Consider the following 11,892-nt stretch of genomic DNA (forward strand, 5'->3'; position numbering starts at 1 on the left):
AAAATGTTCTAAAATTTGATCATTTTCTTAATATTACACACATAAATTAGAAGATAAAGTTCATCCAATAAAATTTATTTACTTCAAACTTAAATTTAATGGATTATAGAGAAAATTATATTCATACCAAAGACAAAAATGAAGTATTTTTTTAGTAAAAAAAATTAAATATGCCTTTTTTATGTAAAGATACTTTGCAGTGCTTCTGAGTTTTCACTCATTTCTATGAACTGACATGCCACCTATTTCTGCTTCCAAAAAAATTTATATTTTTGGAGCAAGTGCTCTTAATTAAAGTAAAACACAAATCTGCTGAAATATTTATGTTCTTTGAATATCGAATGTGAATAACAGCTCTCATTTACATTCATTCTATGAGTTTTCTCTGTGTACTCCCAATTATTATTGAAAGCTTAAAAAACAAAAGGAGGTTATATTTTTTAAATATTTTTCTATTCATTGAATATCTTGTATAATGACTGAAAAATTCATGTAATATTTAAGTTTTCTGACTATTCTAATCATAATATTCATTACTTGCCTTCTCAAACCACTTTTTTTATCATCTCTTATTGTCTGCAAGATTAAAACAGAATACTTATGATCAGTTGGGAATTGATGGCTTTGATGCTTCTTAATTAATATGTAAATAATACTTGTGTTTGTTTTTCATTTTGCTATTTAGGTCGAAGTTCAAACTTTGAAGATATTATGTACAGAATTAAGTATGCAACAAGATAAAAAAATAGATAATTTACACAAGAGGCAGAGATAAAAACTTCTTGAATAAGTCTTTGTAGCAGTAGTTTAACTAATATTCAATAGTCATATGGGAGGATTATCATTGCCAATGGAAATATACTAGCTGTGTTTTATAGGATACTATTTCAAAGTCAACTGCTTTATTATGTCAAGTTATTTGATGACATTTTTTAACTTCTTTGATGCTGAGATTCTTATAGACGTTGTTACACATAAAATAGTGAGCATTTGCAATAATGAAGGAGCATTTTGTAAAGCAAAGAATCTTATTTTGTAGAAGTTGTAATTTATTTAGGTTCATATTGTGTATGGTGATACAGGCGAAGCATATGAATATATTGGTTGAATGATTGCTTTTTAAATATGCAGTTTATTTTTTTAACCCCTGAGTGGCATGACTGGCTTTATCCAGTCGTGAGATTTTTTTGTGACTTGGTGCGTATAATTTTAAATATTTTGCTTTCTTACTTTCTTTAATAATGTAAATGTCATTTTGAAGAATGTAAGTTTATGAAAATAAGTAATTATACAAATAGATGCTGTTTAAATACAGGTTTTCATGACAGATCAAAGAACCCGCACTGTTCAGAGGATTAAGGCGAGTTTGAAATTTAATCCAATATGTGGTTTGAGGGAAATAAGGAGGTTGTAAATAGTGTTAATGATTTTACTAATGGTGAGTTTTTATCGCTTTAAATAAACACTTTTTGTTGTGCGGTTCCAGTCATACTCAAAAGTGTAAACCGGAAGTTCTTTCAGATTATGACATGTGATAGTAGTTCAGTCAGCTACTGATTGCTCCTTCACATCAGGACCAAAATGCTAAACACAAGTGAATTCAGGTTTATGTCTTCTGTATAATGCAAATTTACATCGGCCAAAAAAAAATAATGGCAAATATGCCGTGAGTGTCCTCATGTGAATGGGCCTTTAGTAATCAAACTACTTTATCCTCTCTACTCATCTGTGTAGGTTATATAAAAAGTGGTTTCTTTTAATTGCTTAAGTTTCAGAAATAAAATCTAGTATTTCATTCAGCTTATAAAATTCTACTGCAAGGTCTGTCCATAAAGTAATCAGGCAGATTAAAAGACTTAAAATAAAACAAAGTGAAAGATGGCTTTATTTTTATCATTTTTGTATTATTTTGTCATATGCATATCAAAATGCTAGTAATTTTCATTTACTGAGAAGACAATGTACACAAAATTTGCTTTGAGATGGAACAACATTATAGCATTAAATTTTTCTACAAATTAGGCAAGTCAACTACCAAAATATTAGAGATAATTTAAATAGTATATGTTAATGGGAACACAAGTGTATAAATCGTAAAACTGCTTTAACTTTTTAAAGCTGGTGGTACAACTGTTGTACTGGGAAAATTATTTCTTTTAATGTTATTTCCTTTCCTTAGTTACGGTACAGCTGTTACATCAGCATTCTCTTCTCCATTTAAGAATCGCCTATCTTTAGATCTATCTTAAGAGTAATCGCCTATTTTTAGATCTCTGGGTGGTCCACCATCACTGATCAGAGTAGCTACTGGCTGTTGTAATTGTTTCTTGTTTAGTTGATGTGTTTGTTATTTTCCGCTGGCTGTTGTTGTAATTGTTTACTGTTGCTTGTCAGTATAGCTACGTTTTGCTGAAAACCATAGGTTTCGTCCCACGTGAATACACTTGAATATATATGAATATATACGGATGTGTGATAGGTTTTCTATTATTTTATGTTATGTTTTGGTATTAATATTTGTAATACAATAGAAGTCCAGAAATTTACAAAGCTTGGGACCAGAGGTTGCGCGGATTTTAGGATTTTGTGGATTTCAGGACAGAAAAGATAAATCATAATATTCAGACTAAAAGTGCAAAATACAGAGTCGTAGCTAGGGTTTTCAGCACCCAGGGACAACTGAAGATTTCGCGCCACCTACTGCTTGCCAAGGATTGAAAACATTTAATTCTAAAGTGTCGTAACATCAGTTTGGTGCCCCTTGGATCCTGCGCCCGGGGACAGATGCCCCCTTGCCCCCCTCTAGCTACGCCCCTGGCAAAATACATAAGGCATATTAGATACATTTAAACTTTTTGGGATGGGTGTCCACTATATTGCCAGTTGTGTTCCCTGTTTGAAAGGACGGGGTTGTCCACTTTAATGGTCATGTTCCCCCCCCCCCATTTCCTGGCTGAAAGATTGGCATGAAATGTCAAAGTTGACATCCCTGGATTCTTAACCTCTTATCTCTTTCAAAGTATTTCTTTGTATTACATAAATTTTGCCTCATTGAGGAAAAGCATCTAAAAGCCTAGCATCTTAAATCTGCCAACCAACTGCTGAAGTTGCATGGCTTCTCTATTTTTAAGTCAGCATGAATCTGCTTTACCTTTTCTCTCAGAAGTGGTACTGAAATTGGTACCCCATCACTCTGCCGCTACTGGAACCACTCGTACAAGACAGCATCGAGGTTTGCCGATTTCGCCTCATGCAAAGATTTCCGGTTTCAGATTCCAGTGTTAGAATCACTGTTCCTGCAAAATTTCAACAGCTTTATTTATTTTTCCGTATATCATACACGGTCCCTGTCGCAATTTCATACGATTCTGCTATAAACCTAGAAGTAGTATCTGCTTATATCTTTTGCAGAATTTCCACTTTTTGCATTACCATCAATGCAAAGTGTTTACGTATTTCAACACAGCAAACAGTAAAAACACGAGTGCATTTCTTATCTGTCATTGTACACTGAAATTTAAAATACTTTTAATGTATCCACAAAATATCCAAATTTAAAAAAAAAAAAAAAAAAAAAAAAAAACAGCAGTCATTAAACTATCTTATGAAATAACAAAGCTCAGAATGTAAGCAACAACGTGAATAGTGGACTTGAAAGAAAAGTTGAGTGAATCATCTGCTTTTCTATCTAGATACAGATTGGAGGACAAAAAACTTTTGCCATGATGTCAATAATTTGGTATTTCTGTTATGACTTATTATTATTCGGTAAGTACTTTTATCTTCAGTATTTTGTTCTCTATGTTGTGGTTTCTCGAACATGTTTATATTTTAAGGAGCAATGCAGATTTCAGGTCGGTGGATTTTCGGTATTTGACTGTACTTAGTTGTAGAAAGTTGATTATGTCACATAATGAAAATTCTGGTGAAAGTGCAGCAGCTACACGTGTCGCATGTTTCGGTAAAATTATTGCCTTTTTAGAAAACAAGCCCTGCCTTATGGTTTGTCAGATTGGAATCGCAGTTTTTCTTTTCCAACATAACTTCAGATTTCACAAAATTTAACCATTATGTTGCTGCTGTAGACATTGATATACAGCAGCAATGATGGCTAAAGACTTCTGTTGGCGATATCATTTTAAAACCTCCCACTACTGGAAAATATGATGTCCTAATATAAAGATTGATTTTAATGCATTCTAAAAGTAAAGCGACGAAAATCTGTACTCCATTACAAGGTTTAGAGCTTGGCGACCGTTGCCCTTCTAAGTTATTGAGTCATACGTGCACTTTCGCAGGTTTTACCATAGGTGGACCCTTAGTAAGATCTTGTGGCTTACAAGGCATCCTAATAGTACACAATCGATTTTAGCTTCCCTTGGTGAAGATGATTTGAGTAAATTGGCTATGGTTGCTTATAAGATTACTCCCGCGTAATTACTCCACCTTTAGGTAGCCAAAAAGCAAATCTGGCAACAAGTGTAACAAAATAATTTTCTTAATGCAATTGGTATCATTGTTTATGTTGAGTATTTTTTTCATTGTTGTTTTAAACAGTAAGTTCGTTATAAAATTCTAAGAAGAAAGATTGATAATCTATCCATTCTGAGCATTGTGGTGATGTAGGGACATGATGCTTTAAAGATAAAGGTCAGTGTGTTTGTTAATATCGACTTTATACATTTAAATTTTATTAATATGGAAAATATTATTAAAAAAAGAATACCTGTTAGAGCAACATTCACGAAACGTTACAATTCTTTAATAGCATCTTTAAATGAAACGGATTTTGAAACATGAGGAAATTGAAATTTTCTTCTTTTGAGCGAATTGCTAAAGATCTTGCTGAGTTGGATGATGACATTTGTACTGCTTTAATGGATGCCAAATCTCAAGATTTTGATGTTGAATATGAGAAAACTGAAGAATATCGAGAAAAATTAGATGCAGTTCGCACTGGTACTAAAGCACGTCTAGAGAAATTTTCAAATTTTTGTGAATCAATATTGAAGATTATAAGTGAATAAACAAAATTAAAGCTCCCCAAAATAGAATTCGTTAAATTTAACGAGGAAGTGTGACTGGCTCACGTTTTGGAGTTAGTTCAATAGAATTCATGATGATGAGGCTATTGTTTATGAAGATAAAGTTCATTATCTCATCCAGTGCATGACAGCAGTAGAGCTCGAGAAATTGTAAATAGCTATCTGCCAAATGCTGATAACTATGCTTAAGCTATTTATAGCCTAAAAACAAGGTTTAGCCATGAAGAGCTACTTGTTGAGTATTATGTTCGCAAACTGCTACGAACGTGAAAACAAAGATGCAGCTGTATGATAGATTGGGGTTACATTTGAGGTCTTTAGAGTTGATTGGCATAATTACTGCCAAGTTATTCCCACTGGTAAAACCATGCATTCCCGAAAATTTGTTAAGGGTTTGGTTACATAATCCATTAATCAATAAAGAAGAAAAATACTCTTATGGGGATAAGCTATCCCAGTTAGTGTTATTTCTTTGCTGGAAGTTGAAAGTGAAGAATGAATTTCTTTATCCAAAGCTATTTTCAAATAAAAATCAAAAGTATGCAAAAGACGAAATTTCTGTCCCGATGGCTAAATGATCTAGTTTCGGATATTAAAGTTATAAAACCTGCTTGTGTGTTTTGAGGCAAAACACACAAGCAGGTTTTTAAAGGCCAGAAAATTTCTTTTGAGGCGGAAAAATGATATTTTAAGGAAAAATAAAGCTTGTTTTGCATGTTTGAGAATCGGGAATAGTTTGAAAAAGTGTAAAGCTAACTTTCAATGCATAATTTGTGAAAAGAAACATTGGACTATAGTATGTTCTGAATTGCCTAATGTTGATAAGAAATAAATTCTGAGAACTTTAATGTTTTCTAACCAAAGCCAAACAGAAGTTATACAAACTCTGCTTGTGTCCACTGAAGCAAATGAGAAGAGAAGAATTGTTAAGAGCTTTATTTCACATGGGATCACAGAGGTCATATAGTTTTAAATCTACCATGAACCAAATGGCGCAACTGCTTAGCGAAGTGAAAATTTAACATATGTTGTGTTTGAGAGGTAATAGCTCTAGAAAGTAACATAAATGCTACAAAGTATCGGTGAGTAATTTAAAGCAGAATTACTCTTGTGAAATCCAAGTTATTCGTGGGGACATTCCTAGTGTTCAAGAAGGACCCTGGATGGTTGAATTACAAGGTAATGACATTAGTCTTACTGATGTAGGAAAAGACTCACTACCTATAGAACTTTTAATTGGAGCTGACTATGCTGGAAGTTTTTACATCGGGAATATTTTTAACTTATCACCTAGTCTTGTTGCAGTACAGACACTACTCGGCTGAATTGTTATGAGCAACATAAACAATTGAATTTCATCACAAAATACTTCATCTTTGATAACCGTATGCTAATTCAAAGCAATAATTTAGAGAATTTATGGAAATTAGATGCTTTAAGAATAAATGATCTCAGTCAAAGCAAGTCTAGCATAGAAATGGAAACGGCTGTATTGGTTTACTTTCATAGAACTTTGAGAAAAAATAATAATGATAGATATGAAGTCAGTTTGCCATGGGTTGATGCAATGAATAAGTTCATAATACAATTCTAAGGAGAAGGTAAATTGGATCCATTCTCAACAATTAGTAAGTTTGCATCTCTTTCTGATGTGAATATGGCTGTTCTGACCCTTGAGACAAGAGAATCTGATACTACTTGTTTGGAACTCCAGGGAACACAACTGACTAAACAAGTTAGTGAGTTAATCTCTACCTTACAATGTAATTCTCACAGTCCTAAATGTAATTTTCGGCATTCGTACTGGAAGAGCATGTCACACGAACATACGAACCTTTATATAGAGTGAACAAACAAGCTTTGCTTTTATCATGTAAATTTTATGAAAGAAGCAAAGAAATGTCAATCTCCGTGTTCCTTTTGCCAAAAGGGAAATGAATAGGGTGATCACTTTCTGGCCAAAATAGCGACCGCCAGGTGAATTGTATATTCTTGGCCAACCCTCTTCAAAAATAAAATATTTATTTGATAGTGGTGTGGATGTGTCGGTATTACCAAAAAAAAGTATGATGTGTGTTCTATGCCTTCCAAGAATTTGGTTTTATCTGCCGAGAATGGAACTAAAATTCCCACATTTGGCACTAAACGCCTTACTTTGAACTTAAATTCCCGTCATACGTTTACTCGGTTATTTGACGTTGCAGATGCAAATCAAATTATAGGTGTAGATTTCCTTAAGAAATACGGATTACCTGATGTTGCTAATAATTGCCTTATTGATTCTGAAATTAATGTCATCGCATGGTAAATTGTTTAGGAATTTTTTTGATTCAGGCATATCTGTACTTCTTGGTGATTCTAAATTTGATAGATTACTGAGTATCTTGAATTCACTAATCCTTCTAATGTAACCAACAATAATCACAATTCAACAATTTTCCATTGTATTGAGACTAAAGGTCCTTCTGTGTTTTCTACAGCTCGTTGTTTGTCGCCGGATTAATTCCAAGCAGCAAGACAAGAGTTTGAGTTCCTTATGTCACATGGAATCATTCACCTGCCCAAAAGTCTTTGAGCCAGCCTTCTTCTCATAGTCTGTAAAACTAATGGTGACTGGCACCCTTGTGGTGATAATCACCATCTGAATACTATGACTATTCCTGACTGGTATCCTGTACCACATATTCAAGACTGTACACAGATATTAAAAACATTTTTTTTTCAACACTCGAATTGTCTAAGGCATACCATCAAATTCCTGTTAATCCACAGAACATGTCCAAAACAACTGTGATCAGGCCATTTGGATTATTTCTTAAAATGCAGTTTGGTTTATGAAATGGAGGTCAAACATTCCAAAGATTTATTCATAAATTACTAAATTTTTGCAATCCCTACTTTGATGATCTATTTGTGGCTTCAGTAGATGAAAACGAGCATGAAAACCATATTTGTTTAATTGTTGATAGACTGAGGAAATATGGGTTAAAATTTAATCCTTCTAAAAGTGTTCTTGGAAAGTCATTGTTATCATTTCTTGGTTGTTTAATCTTCTGGTATTCAGCTGCTTCCTGAAAAAAATGCACTAATTTCTATGTCCAAACTAAAGATTTTGGCAATGTTGAATTTTGATCAGCGATTTTTGCCTAAGGCTGCAACTACTCGTGCACTGCTTCATTCTCTTTTGAGAGATTCTAAGAAAAATGATAAACATTCTATTCTCTGGACAGTGGAAACAACTACAGCCTTTAAAAAATGTAAAACTGATCTAGCAAATGCTGTGACACATCATTATCACGCCCCTGGTAAATGGGTATCATTAATGGTTGACGCCTCAGATGTGGCTATTGGAGCTGTTTTGCACTTGTTATGCAATAGGCATCTTCAACCACTAGCTTTCCTATCTCAAAAACTAACTCCAGCTGAAACTAAGTACATCACATATAGAGAATTACTCACTATCAATTCCGCTGTAAAGCATTTTCAACAGGGACAGCATTTTACAACATACACAGATTATTGCCTTCTAATATTTTTATTCAGAAAAAGTTCAGATTCTGCATCTCCCAGGCAGGTAAAAATTATGAATTATATTGCATAGTTCAGTACTGATACACAACACATTCCTGGACCAGAAAATATTGTTGCAGGTGGCATTCATTGTTATGAATTGCTGCTATCAGTAAGCTGGATAAAACAAGCTTTCCACATATTGCTGAGTCTCAACAAAATGATTACTAACCGAGTCAATTCCTGTCTACAGAAGTAGCTCATTAAAACTGCAAAAGATGAAGCTATCCCCTGTTTTCAATATATACTGTGCCATAAGTAGTGATAATTTGGGGCTTGAGTAGCTATCTACCAGGCACATCAGCAGGTGGTAGATAGCCGAATGTCCCGTATTATCTGACAGGATAGCTTCGAATAATAAATAAGAAGCCATGAACCCTCTCCTGTAACCCCGGTGTTCTGCAGCCTGTGCCTAGGGTGAATGACACTACGGTTATAATGCCTTAACAGAACCTCTAGAATGCCTGGTAACTTTTAGAGTATTTTGCCTTGGGCAGATACTGGGTGAACCTTTTTTATCCTGTACTTTCGTTCCTAGTTATATGTAGCTAAAAATGGCAATATAACAAAAAATTCTGCTTTTGCAGGCAAAACCACTGAGGCACACCTTTCTTATCAAAACAAAGAAACCCACAGGAAATTAGTTGAAAGAGCAGAAATGAATCCTTCATTGAGTGAAGTAGAAATGACCTCTACTTCAAGTTACTCAGTCAACATATGGAGGACAAGAAAAGGCTATTAAAAGTATGACTGCCTCTCTAGATAAAATCAAAAAGAGAATGTCCGGAGCATTAAAAAAATGTGGCCGAGAATTGAAAACTGACAGGTACTTGGGTTGAAAACCCAAGGGGAAAGAGAAAATAGGCAATTTCAAAGGATGGAGCTGAATACAGCCGTAAAGAGTGCCAAGAGAGACGGACATGAAGGTTATAACTTCAGGGAGGCTCTTATGGTGGGCAAGATGGCTGTACTCATTGAGGGACATCCTGAAAAAATTTTTATCAGAGGAACAGGCTACTGACCTTGAACTTCTGATAACAAATAAAATAAGAAAAAAATGTATGCTTTCCCCTACTTTCCTTTCCACCTGAGCTCTATTCAGGGGCTGTCAGACTTTGAAGTTTAAAACAAAAAGGGTGACCCAAACAAATGGAGCTAGGAAGCATTGGGTTTGCTGCGTTTGGCACAAAATGCTATTTAGCAGAGGTCCCTGATACCTGCCAAACCCAAATTAAAAAAGAAATGGTGACAAGATCCGTCCTTTTGTTCCTAACCGTGAAAGACAGTATTTTTCTCCATGAACTTTCTCATTCAAGTATATTATTATTATTTACTATTATTCTCCCTGCTTCGCCTCTCAATGGGCACTACAGGTCAGTCATGTTAACTTGATCGTTCCAACAGCAACCTTTTTTTTGTTTATAGTGTATTACTTTTGTTGGGTTCTCCAACATCCAGGTATATATATGATAGTCAAAAGACTGTTGCTTAGACTCGTACTTGCATTGACTGCCAGAGGTGCAAAGTCATACAGCATGCTCACAGTCCGTTGCAGTCTTTCGCTGTACTCGGTCAACGTTTTGAACATACGCATTTGGATATAGTCGGGACATTGCCACTTTCGGAAAGATACTCTTACCTTTTAACCCTCATTGACTGATTTTCCTAATGCCCGGAAGCAATACCAATGAAGGATATTTGGCAGAAACTGTCGCTCAAGCATTTTTTATCCCTTTGAATGCTAGGTTTAGAGTTCCCACTACCATAAGTACCGATGGCTGATAATTCGAGTAGCGCTTGTTCATTATTCTTAATAAAATTCTTGATATTTACCTAATTCAGACTTCTCCATACCACCCTGAAGCTAATGTATTACTTGAGAATTCTATCATTCACTAAAGCAAGCCTTAATATGCCATAATAATGTCCAATGGATAATGAGCCTTCCAATCGTACTTCTTGGTCTTCAAGCAACATAGAAAGGAGATCTGGGACAAACTTACTCAGAAATAGTTCATGGAACATCTATTCGTCTCCCTGCAGAATTTTTGCAACCCACCCAAGTTTCGAATTCTTCTGATCCAATTTCATTTTTACAAAAGTTGTCAGAGGCAATAAGAGAGACAGCACTGATACTTGCACCAGCTCATGTTAATAAGTATTTCATACACCCAGCTTTTTAGAATCATGCACTCATGTATTTGTAAAACATGATGCAGTAAAACCACCACTGACTCGCCTGCATGATCAACCATTTAAAGTAATATAAAAAAACTCATGAAAATTTTACTTTCTTATTAAAAAGAAAGAGTCTGTGATCAGCATTGATCATCTAAAACCAGCATTTTTAGTTTCAGATACTGTAGCATCTCTTGAGCAGACCTCCTACAGTAAAACCAAATGGCACTATACCTTCAACGCGGATTACTCGTTCCAGGAGAACAGTCAAGTTTAACCCTAGGTATCTCTGGTCCCTCATGTGTGTATGTGGGGGGGGGGAAGTATATTGGTGGTGTATTTGCATTCTGATGAGAATACTTGTATTTTAACATTTGCATGCAGTATCCATGCTTGCTGTACTGTACAACCCAAAGTTTTACCTGTAGACCAAAACAAGCCACCCAGCTGCAATAGTGGTTAATGACACTAACTGCCATATTAAAGGGTTTGGATCCTGAAGAAAGCATAGACAAATGTAAGCATATAGTCTCTATGTGACAAGATGGCATTTTAAATATATGGCAAACCAAAATCATCATGAGAGGTTGGTGATAGCGGAATAACAGTGGGAGAAACTCAGATGCTCCCCAGAGTTTTCTCTCTCAGGGTTCCAAACTGGGGCAGAATCAAAAAATTAGCTAGGTACAGCAATACCTCAATCATCTATTTTATTACAGAGGTGCCAAAATAGCTTCTACCTGTACCTGAAGAAAAAAGGAAAATTTTCATAGCTAGAACAGAAACTTTGTGAGCATATCAATAACAATTTATTTTGTTGACTGAAATGTATAAAAAAAAGCTTTAATATTGTGAAGAAGCTTGGCATTGAACATTTTAAGATCAGCTGGGAATGATTAACATGTTTCAAAAATTCTTAAGGGTTAGAAGACAAAATAATAGTTTTCTTCATCCCCTTTTTCCCCACATTATTCACTAATCTTTGGAGGGAGATAAATGCCTAAAAACATGCAAATTATAAAATATGACAATTTTTTTCTTTCTGACAGAAACCAACTATCTTTTTGATATTTTAATTTTGTATAGAAATTCCTATTAA

This window comes from Stegodyphus dumicola, chromosome X1, assembly GCF_044657685.1.
Source record: "Stegodyphus dumicola isolate Sdum_Otavi_A_Nest chromosome X1, ASM4465768v1".
Lineage (NCBI taxonomy): Eukaryota > Metazoa > Arthropoda > Arachnida > Araneae > Eresidae > Stegodyphus > Stegodyphus dumicola.